The sequence below is a fragment of the Hetaerina americana genome, unplaced genomic scaffold, assembly GCF_022747635.1.
Source record: "Hetaerina americana unplaced genomic scaffold, ioHetAmer1.1.p SCAF_9, whole genome shotgun sequence".
NCBI classification, from domain to species: Eukaryota; Metazoa; Arthropoda; class Insecta; order Odonata; family Calopterygidae; genus Hetaerina; species Hetaerina americana.
The window spans coordinates 35,013,240-35,026,618 of NW_027287538.1; positions in this window are offsets into that span (position 1 = coordinate 35,013,240).

Sequence of the window (13,379 nt, forward strand, 5' to 3'; positions counted from 1 at the left end):
TACATATGTACCTGAAACTTACGAAACATCCTACTAGAGTGCAGTATTTCTTGTTGATTCTAATCGCATTAATTTTCATTGGCTGTCATCCTCCGCGGGCCAAACAAATTTCTTACCTTATAATCATATGTAAGGAGAGAGTATAATTCTGAGACGGAAATTTAATGAAGAAAGTAATCACATAGTCACTAAAATGATGGAAAGCCTTGATCTTAAGCGATTTATTTCGATAGAAAAGTATTTTTTACTGAAATTTGATTTGGAAATCTTATAAACACTGTAAAATATTTTATATCACAAAGCTACTTGAACTATTTACACACCAGGTATTTTAGGTCTTCACTGCAAATTAAAGCATTTTCAAATGATATCGGAATGAATGAAAATTTTCATAGGTTCCACATTATAAAGCAGACATCGGTGTTATTCTTATTTAAAGCCAAAATTTGCATGGCCTGCAAGCCCATTTCCGATTAATCAATCATTGAAGGCATGCCTATAATTTTTTCTCATTTATATATAGTCATTGATTATAAGAAGTTAATATGTAAATATGTTTTTAAAAATGTCTTCATGCTTATGCATTATTGGAAATCACCCCAACAACCTTTAGGCAATGTTTTTGTATTCTTCTCAGTGTAGAGATCTCAGCGCAAAAAAAAATATCATTGTGTAAGAGTGAAGTGAAAATGTTGGCCATTAAGGCATTTTTAATATTTTTTAAACTTTCATTTCAATGCAATATTTACCAGTGATTTGTTCCCTGGATCAAATGCTACTCTCTACTGATGTAAATAAGTGGCTGTACAAGCTTGCAGGCATTTACATAGCTAATAGTAGGTAACTATATCCTCCAAAACAAACTGTATTGGTGAGCTATTAGGCTGTATAAACTTTTATACTGACTGAAATATGTCGTTACACAGATCTGTATTTTGATATATGTAGACAGGAGTTTGTCTATAGTTAAAACCAAGCTCCTCGATATCACATTTGGAAGAAAATTCATGTTTTGTGATCATTTATGGAATATTGGTACATCCATAGGTATTTTAAAGTATCATAGAGTAGTCAAATCGAATTTTTCCAGGAAGAAACTGGTTTAATCCAGCTGAGTAAAGTAGGCTAGAACCCAACCAGAAATGGCAGGATGAAATCCATCAAAATTTTGATAATATAATATTTAAATCTCTTTCTTATTGATTTCTATAATAATCAATATTCAGAGAACCTAAAACAATGCTATCTCCTGTTTTACCTTACTTCTTTATTTAATTATTCATGTAAAACGTAACTGTAGTTTTATTTGGAAATTACTATGATATTTTGTAGTACGATAGTAAAACTACTGAGAAATTGTATATAATTAAATGAAAGTTGAACAAATAGCTCTGCTTAAGAGGGCAATGTTACCAGTGCTAATACCCACCCAATGAAAATTGAATATTGGCTAGCTGTTGGGCTTATTGATCAAATGATAGAAATGTCAGCCAAAGTTATCCTGCATTCAGGCTGCCAGCAAGTCAAAAGATCTGTGGTTCAAGTCTCAGTATACATTCTGCTCAATTCTCCCTTCTCCACCACTACTGTGTTGTCTTTTATGTGTTCCTGTCCCTAATCTGAATCTGTATATATATTCACATGGAAAAAATACACACACATACATATATATGTGTGTATATATATATATATATAATGGGCTGACACAACATAACACAAATAGAAAAGAATAGACACATATAAAAGAACACTTACACGGTAAATTGTTCGAGCTTTCGGCCCTCTCAGGGGCCTTCTTCAAGAGAGACTGAAAATATGCTATGGATCAGGAGAGGGGAAAGAGTTATGGGCGTGGAGGGGAGGTGTGGAGGGGAGGTGTGGAGGGGAGGTGTGGAGGGAATGCTGGGAGGAAAATTAAATATGGTGGTTAAGGGTGGGAATTTTAAAGGAACGGAAGGATAGAATGTAGGCGGATTCACGAGTTCTCACCTCTATGTTGGTAGCTGAATCAGGTAGGGATTCTAGGATGCTGAGGGAAAAACACTGGTCGAATGAAAGGTTGTGGGAATTGGCGTGTGAAGGGATAGGAAGAGATGAGAGTGAGGCAGAATTACAGGAGTACCGGTGATTATTCATTCGGATGGATAAGGGGGTAATGCATTCACCTATGTAGAAGGAAGTGCAGTGTTTGCATGATAAAAGATAAATAATATTTTTTGAGAGGCAATTAGCGTGGGAACGAGGTGGGGGGGCTATGAGGGGACGTAGGGAGAGGGGAGTAGGCATAATAAGAGGACAGGTTTTACATCGGGGGCGGTTGCAAGTTGGGGAAATATTGGGAAATTTGTCACGGGGGGGCGCCAAAGGGTTGGTGGATCTCAGAAGGTTTTTGAGATTGGCGGGTCGTCTGTATGCGATAGATGGGCATTGGGGTAGTAAGGATGAGGTCGCGTCATTGTCATGTAAAATTGGAAACAGTTCTTTAAGGAGGGTTTTCAGTCTGTGTGATCCGGGGTAATAGGTGGTGCAAAGGTTGAGTCCTGCGTCAGATGTGGGCTTGTTATTGTGTGGTGTGTGTGGTCGGGTGGAACGGTGGATTTTATTTCGTAGCAACTTTTCTGGGTAACCGCGTTTGAGGAGTGCAAGGTGTAGATTGGCAAGGTATTTGTTGAGAGTGGCTGTGGTGTTGCAAATTCGGTGTCCGCGGATAGAGAGAGAGTTAGGAATCGAGCGTTTCGTGTGTTGAGGATGACAGCTTGTGTGGTGTAGGTATTGCTGATGGTTAGTGGCTTTGATGTGTACTGAAGTAGTGAATTTGTTGCTTTGAAGTGAGATGTCTGTGTCAAGAAAGGTGATGGTGGAGTCTGAAATGGAAGAGGTGAATTTAACCGTGAAAGATGAATTTAAGGCGGATAAGAAGTTGTTGAGAGAGTCAGAGCCATGTGTCCAGAGAATAAAAATATCGTCTATGTAGCGGACCCAGAAAAGAGGTTGAAGGGGTTGCTGTGACAGGAAGGTCTCTTCGAGATGGCCCATGAAGAGATTGGCGTATGATGGTGCCATCCTCGTTCCCATCGCTGTGCCTTTTGTCTGTAGGTAAAAACAATTTTGGAAAGTGAATGCATTTTTTGTTAGGACGAAAGTGGCAAGATTGAGGAGAAATTCCGTTGAGGGGCGCTGGGGTAGGGGGCGCAGAGAAAGATAATGCCGGAGGGAGGATAAACCTTCTGCATGGGGAATAGAAGTGTAAAGTGAGGTAACGTCGATGGTGGCCATAAGTAGGTTGGGTGTGGAGGGAATAGAGACGGAATTTAGACGGTCGAGGAAGTGGTACGTGTCTTTCGTGAAGGAGGGCAAGGAGAGTATAAGTGGTTGTAGGTGGTGGTCAAGGAATGCGGAGATTCTTTCGGTGGGAGAATTGTAACTGGAAACTATAGGACGACAGGGGATGTTGGGTTTGTGTATTTTTGGGAGGAGATAAAACTGGGGTGTTCTGGGGTTTGGGGGTGAAAGTAGGGATATGTCTTGGGAGGTTAGGCCTTCTTCTGGTCCGGAGTGGAGGAGAAAAGACCGAATTTCGGTTTGGAAAGTTTGTGTTGGGTTTTTGGTTAGAGTGGTATAGGTGGATGTATCGTTCAGGTGAGCGAGGGCTTTGGAAATATAATCATTGGTGTTTAGAATTACAACAGAGGAGCCTTTATCGGCGGAGGTAACAACGATGTTAGGATTGGACTGTAGGGTTTTTAGGGCATGACGTTCGTTCATGGAGAGGTTATTTTTCGGTCTGAGATGTTTTCTGAAGGATTGATTGGAAACTTTTTCGATGAGAAGACGTATGAAAATCTCGACAGGATGGTTACTAGGAAGGGGTTTTGGCTCATGAGTTGAAGCCGGGCGGAATTTGTCAAGTGCGGGATTGGTTTTTAGGTTACTGAAAGGTTTACTTTGTGATTTCCAGAAGGCGCGCCATCGAAGGTTTCGGCAGAAATTGAGGGTATCAGTGAGTATGTTTATGTGGTTTATTTTTGGTGTAGGGGAGAAGGATAGGCCTTTGCTAAGAACGGATATTTCATTGTCTGAAAGGCTGGTGTTTGAAAGGTTTACAATGTCATGGGCATTGTCGGAGGGAGGGGGGGTGTTGGGATTGTTTGGTGGTGGCTGGCGTTTTGGAAAAACCGGAGGGCCTTTGGGAGGAGGGGGAAGGTTGTAAATGCTGCGGAGGTCAGGCTTATATTGAAAGAGTGGGGGTGGTTGAGGAGGAGGTGGCGGGAAAGGGTGAGAGTGTGGAATTTTGAGACCAACTCGGAAGTAGGAAATATACAAGTTGGACAGCTTTTTAAGGAGAGTTTGACGTTTTTGTTGGAGGGAACGTAGGGCAGACGAAATTATGGCGTTGAGTTGTGGAATTAGGTGAGCAGAAGGCAAAGAGATTATTTTAAAGAGGGAAAAAAGGTTTGATTTGTGTTGTTCACGAATGCATTGGTATTGCTTAAGGATAAGGTGGGTGTATTCTAAAGATTTTTGGTAAGAAAATGCATTAAGTATGGGGTGGATATCGGGAAGAGTAGCAGATAGTGGTAGGGAAATCAGCATCCTAGAATCCCTACCTGATTCAGCTACCAACATAGAGGTGAGAACTCGTGAATCCGCCTACATTCTATCCTTCCGTTCCTTTAAAATTCCCACCCTTAACCGCCATATTTAATTTTCCTCCCAGCATTCCCTCCACACCTCCCCTCCACACCTCCCCTCCACGCCCATAACTCTTTCCCCTCTCCTGATCCATAGCATATTTTCAGTCTCTCTTGAAGAAGGCCCCTGAGAGGGCCGAAAGCTCGAACAATTTACCGTGTAAGTGTTCTTTTATATGTGTCTATTCTTTTCTATTTGTGTTATGTTGTGTCAGCCCATTATTGTGCCGCTCGTATGAGTTTTTCCGGACAATCGTTATATATATATATATATATATGTATATATATATATATATATATATATATATATATATATATATATATATATATATAATATCTTCGAAATGGAACGCTCTTCGGCGACACACATATATATAAAAACACAGATGTAGATTTTTAGAATATAGAGACACAAAGAAAGGACACTCACAATTTGTTATTTTACGTTTCGACAGCACGGCTGTCGTCTTCAGAAGGCGTTTGTCTGATTCTGAAGACGACAGCCGTGCTGTCGAAACGTAAAATAACAAATTGTGAGTGTCCTTTCTTTGTGTCTCTATATTCTAAAAATCTACATCTGTGTTTTTATATATATATATATATATATATATATATATATATATATATATATATATATATATCGATGGTATAGAAACACTCACAAGAGCAATATAACATTTGGATGAGACAATAGAACACAAATAAAATTGATAAGTAATATAGTAATATATCAATATATTTGGCAGAAGGCTGAAAGCTCAAACGATCTACAATTTGAATGTCCTTTAAAGTATTATCTATTTGATTTGTATGCTATTGTGCCATCCAAATGCTTTATATATATATAAACAAACACACGATAAATATAAATGTACGTGTATATACATATAAAAATATATAAATATATATTTGGGTCAAGGTAGTCCAGGGGGTAGAGCATTGGACTACTGACTGGAGGGTCCTGGGTTCGATGCCCGGGCAACGCACTCTGGGCACCTGCAGCTCCACCCAAGCTATGTAATTTTTTAGGTACTAGATCTTCCTTGGAAACCATAACCGGCACAGGGAAAGGAACTGGCCCCCCTACCCTGGCCCCATGTCGAAGCCCGACGGCATGTGAAATACACATGCCGTTGGGCTTAGTACTAGGTGAACTCTACCATCACCTACCAAACCGACCTTCGGGTTGATTACTGTATTTATGATTTATATATATATATATATATGTCTGTATATATATATATGTATATATATATATATAAATATATATATATATATATATATATATATATATATATATAAATGTAATGTATATGAAGTTAGCACTATTGAACAAAATCACAGAAAAATGAAAAGACACACATTTTTGAATTTTCGGTGGAGACCACCTTTCTCAAGGAAGAGGAGGAGGGAACTGAGACAAAGGTTATAACAGAAGGGGCTGGAGATGCCGGATGGAAGGGGAAGGTGGGGAAAGGTTTGCCTGGGAAGAGTTGGGAGGGGAATATTTAGAAGTGTGAGAATAATATGGAAGGTGTTGGGAGTGGAGGGAGGATGAAAATATGTAAATATTGGGGTAATTAATATTTAATTGTAATACCTCGGTAATTCCAGGAATCTAGGAGCCAGATAAACACCAGCTCTATTATTTTGAGTTTCAGTGGAGGGTTACAGGGTGGAAGGGATGCTCTAATGGATACAATATAGCATTCATCAAAAGGAGTGTTGCGTTCGGAGGTTAGTTTTGGGATTGGGAGCATCCCAATTAGGGAAGAATTCTTGTATGAGTCCTGGTGGTTATTGATTCTAATATTTAGGAATGTGATACAGTGTCCAATATAAAAGGCAGGGCAAAGTTAATACTTCAGAAGGTAGACTACATTGCTAGGGGTACATGAGGAGTAGGGAATAGGTGGAAGAGTGTTAAAAAGTGGTTGGGAGAGGGATGGGATTCTGGTTTTGAAAATAGGACATATTTAGCATCTAGGTTTACTTCAGGGTATGGGAGTGGCTTTGGGAAGGGGCAGGGATTTAAGGGGTGGATTGACAGATTTGAGGAGATCTGATAAGTTGGCGGGTCGCTGGAAAGTAACAGAGGGGCATTTGGGAAAAAGATTGGTGGGGGAATTATGGTTTTTGAGGATAGAGTAGAGGTTTTTTAGGATTGATCTCAGAGACTTTAGGCCAGGGAAGAATGTGGTACAAATTGAAAGATGGTGGGTTTCTGCGGTGGAGGAAGGATTGGGAGTGTAATCATGTCTTCGGATTCTTTTGTTTAGGAAGGATTCCGGGTAACCTCATTGGCGGAGGGAATAGTGTAGATTTGGGAGGAAATTATCAAGGGAGTCTGGGTCATTGCAGAATCTGTATCCTCTTATGGACAGTGAATAAGCAATGGAGTGTTTGGTGTGATATAGGTGTAAACTGTTATAATATAAGTATTGTTGTTTGTTGTTGGGTTTTATATGTACAGAAATGTGAAATTTTTGGTTTTCTAATGATACGTTTACATCTAAGAAGGTAATAAGGGAGGAGGAAACGGTTGAATTGAAAGAGACAGAGGTCGAAGCATTGAGGTCAGAAATGAAAGTTTTCAGGGAATCAGTACCATGTGGCAAGAGAAGGAAAATATCTTCGATATAGCTGAGCCACAATAGAGGTTTCAAGGGTTGTTTTATCAGGAATTTTTTCTCTACGAGACAAAGAAAGAGGTTTGCATAGTAAGGGCTGAGCCTGCTGCCATGGCAAAACCCTTGATATGCAAGTAGAATTTATTGTTAAAGGAGAAGGAATTACGGGTGAGGATAATGTCAGAAAAGCTAAGGAGAAATTCTGTGTTGGGTATGTGTGGCTCAGGGTGTTGGGAGAGGTAGTATTGGAGAGCAGAGAAACCTTCTGAGATGGGAATGGATGTATTAATGGGTATGGAATCAATGGTGGCCATGGTAATCTCAGAATCTGGAGAGAGGAAGGTTGATTTTAGTCTTTCCCAGAAATGGTATGAATCTTCAGTGAATGACGGTAGGGAGTAGACTATTGGTTGCAGGTAGTAGTCTACAAATGCAGAGATTCTTTCCATTGGGGAGTTATGGGAGGATAAAATCGGACTACTGGGATTGCCAGGTTTATGGATCTTTGGAAGGATATAGAAATGAGAGGTGTATGGGTTGGGAAGGGAGAGAAGGGCCATGTCTGAAGGAGATAGGCCTTCATTGGGCCTGTTGGAAGCAAGAAATTCAATGAGTTTCTACCGAAGTGTGGGATCTGATATTTGCTAGTAGGAAGAGGTATTAGAGAGTTGTATGTTAACCTTACTTACATAATCTGTTCTCTTTAAAACCATAACTGCTGAACCTTTGTAAGTGGGAGTAATGATAATATTTGTATTATTAATCAATCTTCTTAATTATATCTCCTGGTGAATCAGTGCATGTTACAGAAAGGAAATGTAGCAGAAACGGAGCTCCACAATCTGGTAGGTATACATATAAGAAGGGCTGAAGGACATACTAGAGACAATTTTGAAAACACACAGAGAATGAAATGATTTTATTACTTTGATCACAATATATTGGGAAACAGAAAGGCATTTAGTTGACACCCACATTATGAGATTCCTGAGCTGGTCAGGGGTAAAAATTGCTTTCTAATTGAAAGTCATTCTGCAGCAGACAACTGGAAGGTCAATGTCATTTCATATGAAATGTAAAACTAGCCACTTATCTAAGTGGAGTCATTCATAAAATGCTGCAGTGAATTCATCAAACAGAGGAGCCATATGTCTGTGAAACCTGGTGATACCTTAATGCTCAGCAGTTCATCCCAGTCATCTGTTAATGTCATGTCTCAGACCAACTGTCATCTGCATTAAAAGAAAATAATATTTTCATCTTCCACAGAGTATGATATCCCATATGATTTAAAATTCATGAGAGAGGAGTCAGTGTAGGGAAGCAGGGAATAATTATGAGGATCATGACGTCAGAATGGAAAAGTCTCATAACTGCTGTTCCTATGAAAAATGTGCTTATTAGGTTGCATGTCAATTTGAAAAATACTCTCAATTTGGTGATGAAAGCTGATCATTAATCATCACCTAGCATTGATGATATTTTCAATTGTTTATTTTCACTTTTCTTGTTAATGCAAGTGCTTATGCTTGCATCAGCAAGAAAATGAATTGATTAAGTCAAGCGCCTATGCTTGACTTATCCAATGAGTACACAATTAGCAATCAGTGAATTTAGTGGAATAACACTTTCTTGGGGTTTTATCAGTATCAAAGGTTATGCTGCAGATTGAATTCTGCTTTTAGTATATTCCAGTCTGCCATTAGAGAAGTATTAAAAAGGAATAAGGTATGTTAGCACATGACATTATGATTGGAAACTGCTCTATATGAGGCACTTGGGTCATCTAAATGAGCTGGGAATTGAAATTATTTTAGACCAGTGTGCCCTTTTTAAGGTTTCAGTGAGGTACTTAGGGTACTGGTACTGTCTAAACCAGAATGGATTACAACTAACTAGAAGCAAAGCGGAAGCTATATTGACCACTCTGAGGCTAATTGATACTAATCAATGAAAAGGTCACATGGACCTATTAATGACATGTTATCAATGGTTTATTCCAATATAAGTGGGCAATGGGTGGAATGTGACTCAAACTCACTCAAAAGTTGACCTCTCCTTCATGCAGAGCATCCTGCTCCCTCTAATGAGGCCAAACGACTTCTGGGATTGAGGTCAAACCTCTACTCAGGGTCAATGGCCTATTTTACAGGAGATAAGTAGGTTTAAGGGAGCAATGAATTGGAATAGTAGGTCAGGGCACCCCATTACCCAGGAAATGAAAAAATAGGTTCCAAAGATGCACAAGTTCATAAGGATCAATGGCATTGGAATGGGAAGGCAACAGGAAATCACCCCATTCAAGCCTCATCACATTCTCCTTCACCTTGCCAACCAGCTATTGAGAAGACTGAACTTTGTTTTGGGTGATAGCTATGGAGGCATCACTCATCTCCAGGGATGTCCTTTTTTTAGAAAACCTGGAGCAAGTCCCCTACAACTGCAGCATGAAATTCAAGTGAAAGAGATGCTGGGATAAGAGTGTGAGGTCCCAAAGGGGAGTACTTCAAAGGGGCTAAGGCATTATTGTTCTAGGTAGGTTATTTTTCTAAAAATATTGCATGGCTGGATTCTTTCCAGACAGACCCCGTATATGTGAACAAAATAGTATGGAAGACATGGGAAGGGCTGGAAAATAAGTAGGCAGAGAACTCTTCATATCAGTTAAATTTGATCAATCATTAGCTCGCCAGTAAACCTAAGGGTTATAATCATAACTTAGGACATTGAAAAATCAGGTTAATAAGCATAGAATGAAAGGAAATCATAAGAAAATGAATGTAATAAGATTAATAAGAAAGCCAACCTTGGGAGAAAATGAGGAAGAGGTGGAATAAGCACAAGATGAGACAGAAGGAAATGGAGGAAGGAAAATACTTCTGAATGATAGTAATGAGAATTGAACAGTGGTGGGATGAAGTATTAAGAAATCATACGGAATACAAAAAAGTAATGATGCAGGAGAGATACTTGTGGAACTTAACTTCAAGGAGAAAAGGTTTTCAGTGGTATACCAATCCTACTTGGAGACACTAAGTGGGAAGAATCCTAAGTGAGTACACCATCTGTTGGATGGGATGTTACGTTGCAGACCAATGGGCACCTTACGTTTAGAGTAAGCTAATGCCTTCACTCCACTCTTCCTCTATTCCCTGACACATCCTACCCCTACCAGATTACCCACCTATCCTCTCTGGTGCAAATGACCACTGCTGTTGGTCACCTTTCCCTATAACTACAAGGACGATGAGATATAAAGAATAATGACCACAGTTTGTAAACCTGCAAAAAGTTTTTGAAAAGAGTGCATTGGATGAAATGAATGCACAGATTTAGAAAAAGTGTGAAGCAGAGGGATATGAGAATGATTGGAAGGCTATATATGGATCCATGAATTGTGGTGGGCATTGGTGGAGGAATGAGAGAGTGGAGTGAGGTATGAGACAGGGATACTGTATGTTGACAACACTCTTTTTAAGTATCTGGAAGAGATAAAAGATGAGAGTTTGGAGGAGGAAGAAAACGTAGGAGGAAACATGGAAGGCAGAGGGATAAGATACATTATGTTTGTGGATATGAAATGATAGAAAATATTAAAAAGTTGAGCAGAATATCAGGGACGAGGATGAAAAAAGAAACTGATCAAAACAGTGAGGATCACAAGTGAGGAGAGGATACATTTTTAAATATATAGAATAGACATTGAACAGACAGAGAAGTTCAAAAACTTAGGAAATGTGATGAAAAGGAAATCTGGGAAGGTTACAGAAAGAATAGAAAAAGCAAGATGGGTATAAACCTGCAGAAGAGATTGACGAAATGCCACACTTGGAATGAGCTTTGGTGTGCCAACAGAAACATGGAAGTTGAGAGCAGAAGATAAGAAATGAATCAACTCTTTCAAAAAGTGAACATGGATCAGAATGGAGGGAAGGGACAGTAAATTAAAATTGACTTAGTGAGAAATGTGATTTTTTATGTGAAAGAAGAAGCTACCAAAAGAAAAAAAGACTACTAAAGACATTAAAAGAAAGAAAAAGAACTGAGTAGATAAATTTCTAAGGCATGAAGGTATACTAAATTTGGCAATAAAGGTACCAGTGGGATGAAGGAATGTGAGAAAAATAAGAGAAAAAGAAAGGTAATGGATGAGCAGAAAGGATGGGAGGGGCTCAAATATTTATGCCAAGTGAGAAAAACGAGATGTTTGGGAATTGAGTTCTTATTCCCTCTATCTTACAAAATTCGTGTTTGACGTGCTACATGACCACTCTGGTATTATTGGGCCCAAATGATTGGTAGGTCGTATATTTCAAGGGAAACTATCAAAATTGATGCCAAATAAAAGGAATTAGAGGTTGCCTATTTTTCGATAAGAAACATGGATGGTGAAAAGCAGCTGTTGTCAAATAAAGTCGCACTTAGGCAGAAATTAGATTTTTTGTCTTTCAACTTACAAGTTTGCGTTGTTGGTAAATTAAAAAAAACAAGGGGGCGAAAGCTTGGATAATGAATTCTCGCAGAGCTGGCAATATTATGGAAAAATTGTATAATACAGGCATTGAGGGGTTACTACTCATATAAAAGTTACATGGTAGTAAAATAAGTCTGTATTTCACGGTTGTAATTTTTCGCACTTTATATATTTAATGCTGCGTGTTACTTGAATATTTCCAGGAAAGCCTAGGTGCCAATAAAAATTACAATACTATAGCTGAAAAGTGACGTAATAGTGTGAGGTGTTTTTCTTGACAATTTAAAGCATCAAAGAATGACTACACATTAATGTACATCATTACGTTCAGGAGCTACTCCATCCATGATAGCACCTAGATAATCGACGTACATTGTAATACTCTGATCCACATTTCTTTAAATGTACCAAAAGCTAATAATGTATATCTCTTCCTCTTCACTGCGCGATTATTTCGGTTAAACAAAAGAATTTAACCTTGGAATAAGAAGCGGGAAAAAATTTTCCATGATGATAAGACTTGATTAGATGGACGTAAATCTTTTCCACGGAATTCTATGGGACCAAATGTGATATCTATCCTCCGCAGTTTGTAAACCAACAAAAAAACTGGGGGCCATTATCGTCATTCATGTCACTGTAACAGGGGCGGAATGGCGAACACGAATTGAACCCACGAACAATATTTCAAATGATCCATATGCACCTCAAACTTACTACATTTTTTCGCAAAACAACCTGGGCTATATCATTTTTCATCCATCAAGTAAGATGACCAAATGTCATTCACCCTCACACGGGTTGCGAGCACAAATCCACAGATAAATCCGCGGGAATTGGCTGTTTCCCCCTACTTCTTATCAGACGGAAATAGTCGATAGACTAATCGATTTCATTTATCCTTCAGTAAATTCATACGTCTTTCTCTAATACGCTTTAAGGTTTCAGCCGTAGTTTCTTTACTAATATTACCATATATACTTCTGAAAAAATTAAAGAACGAGCTAAAGAAAATTTAACAATCCATCCTTTTTTATTAGCGATTTACCTGTAATAGCTTAATATTTGCGACACCAATCGATATATCGTTTTCTGAAATACAACAGAAAATATTCTACCAGCTGGCTTTCATCATTCACGATGCTATGATACAGCGCCTCTATCGGCGTAATAATAATAATAATAATACATTTATTTGTCCGGAGATTTGTTGCATATTCATACATACACAAATATAGGACACGTCAAATATAATTTTCACAATTTCACAATAGAAGAGATACAATATATAAATATATATATATATATATATATATATACATACCAATACACTAGTATAATTACATATCAATTGTTTAAGCCGGAATTGATGCATTGCGACAATTCAAGGTATTCATTTACAGAATAGAACATATTATTTTTTAAAAGGTTAAACAGCTTTTTCTTGAAAACAGGTACTTTTGTTTCATATTTCATTTCATGGGGAAGTTTATTGAATAACCTTAAGCCCATTGCTTTGGGCCCATGGGCAGTATTGTATGTCCTGACCTGTCCTGGCGTAGTTAGATTAAGATTCAAAGCATA